We start from the raw sequence: 2612 nt of genomic DNA on the forward strand, positions 1-2612 counted from the left end.
AACCAGAGCATTGATTTGCACTCATTCTTGCATTCATTCTTGTATACAACCTTTTTATGTGACTTGTGTCCCTTAAATAGGTATTCTAATTTAATTTAGGAGTATAATTATAATTTTACTAGGTATTTATAAACTTGAGTTTATAAACTGCATTTTACTTGCTACTTTATTGGCCTCACATAAAATGAGAATTCAATAAAATGCTTATTGAATAATTAGATAAAAATGAAATAAGTAATAAGCAAATTAAGATAGGGTCTTAAACCGCTTAAATAGGGTCTTAAACTTTTTAAATAGTCATTCTTTTTCTTAATTAGGCTCATTTAAATAAGAGTGTCATTGTAATTTTTTTTTTTTTTTTGAGACAGAGTCTCACTGTGTCACCCAGGCTGGAGTACAGTGGCCCAGTCTCAGCTCACTGCAATCTCCACCTCTCGGGTTCAAGCAATTCTCCTGCCTCAGCCTCCTGAGTAGCTAGGATTACAGGCACATGCCACCATACCCAGCTAATTTTTGTATTTTCAGTAGAGATGGTGTTTTGCCATATTGGCCAGGCTGGTCTCAAACCCCTGACCTCAGGTGATCCACCTGCCTCGGCCTCCTAAAGTGCTGGGATTATAGGCATGAGCCACTATGCCTGGCTGTAATCTTAAATTAATAATATCAATGACAGTAGTATTTAAATTGCCACCAATCATTTTGATGTCATTATTTAAAATGTTTTTTATTAATAAAAATGCCTACTACTAATATTTTCCTTGGCCTTTTTATCTTCAAGTATGGTTGCATTTATATAAAATAAATAGTATATAAAGTATAATTTGTCTGCATATATTACATATGCATTTATATGTATAAATGTTTAACAATGCATCCTCTTAGCAAAGGAAAATGTACATATGTACAAGTTGCATTTTCTATGTAGGCTTGTGTGTTTGTGTTTGTGTGAGCATCACGTAACATTTCAAGTAGGACTATTGATCAAAGATGGTAGTAACTAATAGAAAGGCCCTAGGAATTTCTAAGGACTAGAATACTTTGAAGTATTTCAGAAAGAACATATTGACCTCTTTTGGGAAAAGGATTATGTGCAGCAATCAGATATGACTATCTAATGTTGAAGATTAAAGGGTATTGACTGAAATCTGCAGTTGCCATAGCTACTGAGCCCTGTGAATTTACTATAGTTCTCTTATTACAAGCACAAGATTTATAGTTAAGACCTGCTCTATTGACGAGATGGGTTATCTGTTCACTAAATCTAAGAGTTTACCAGAATGATTTTCAGCCCACGCTGTTTTGCTAAATTGAATCTGATTCAGTGACATTAAAATGTTCTCAAGGCACACATTCATAATCTACTCTAACACTATCAATCTTTTTAAGATGTGCAAAATATCCTAACCACAACTCTAGTCTTAGAGGATAAGATGCTTATGGCATGTTTTTATATGGGGCAGGCTCTCAATGGGCTGCAATGCATGAAACGGAGATTCAGTCGCAAGGATGACAAAGTAGCACCAAGCCAGCAGTTCTCAAAATGCTCCTCACGAAATAGCTTAATGCCTTTTCCCTGGTGACACCATGTGGATGTCTGAAGCAGTCTCTGAATCCCAAAATCTCAATCATCAAAGCATTCCTGGTTATCTAAAGCTACTTTCTGGAACCTTCCTTCAAATAAGGATTTTAAAACATAATCCAACCTTTGGCTGACTTCTCTACAATTGACCTTGTTCTTAGTTTCCTATTGTGAAGCAGGTTCACCGTGTACTGGTTACCCACTTAAAAGAGTCCAGTGAGAGACAGCACACTCACAAACAAGTTATATAAAGCAGGTTGATTACTACAGATAGACAGTAAGGGACAAAAGGAGCCTAGGATCCATTGTCAGCCAGTCCTCCAAGGCTCAACAAAGCTGCAGGGGCAGAAGTAGTCTTGACTGCACATGCTCTTCTTGCACCACAGCTGAAGGATGCCAAAAGGCAGCCTGCCTTGGGTGAGTTACCTCAGGAGCAATGTGACCCACTGGGGAAAGTTTGATGGGCATATTGTGTCCAGAGGAGGAAGGAACAAAGCCCAGGCTGTCCAGAATAGTTCCTCCTTAACTCAAGGTGTTATATTTCCTGGGAGGAATGGGAATAAGGCTTGGGCTGTTTCAGGCAGGTTCTCCCTGTCTCAGAACATTGCAGTCCCAGCACATTCTACAGACATTCTTGAGAACTACAAGCAAGAGAAGTGGAGAGAACTGGGCTTGTCCAAGGCCATCAGAGAACTGTCCGGCACTTATTCTATTATTCTAAAATAATCCCATTTATTAATCTAATTACTGAATAGATATTTGCCTGTTTGGCCACTACTACCAATGAAGTATTTTCATAACTAAATGGGGTGATTGGCAGTGAGGGAAAATGGGGGAAAAGCCAGTCGGGAAGTGTTCAGCTACTTTACACTCAGATCTAAAAGGATGTTGTGCGAGTAACTGGGTTCTCTCCAGTTGTTATTTGCCTTAATGTTCATGAATGTGCCTTCTGTTGCTTCTGGAAGCCTTAGGGGAAATAATTTCCAAAACTCGTAATTTTGTTTATTATACTAGAAATAAAAAAATATGCACT

Source organism: Pongo abelii, chromosome 11, assembly GCF_028885655.2.
Source record: "Pongo abelii isolate AG06213 chromosome 11, NHGRI_mPonAbe1-v2.0_pri, whole genome shotgun sequence".
Taxonomy (NCBI): Eukaryota; Metazoa; Chordata; class Mammalia; order Primates; family Hominidae; genus Pongo; species Pongo abelii.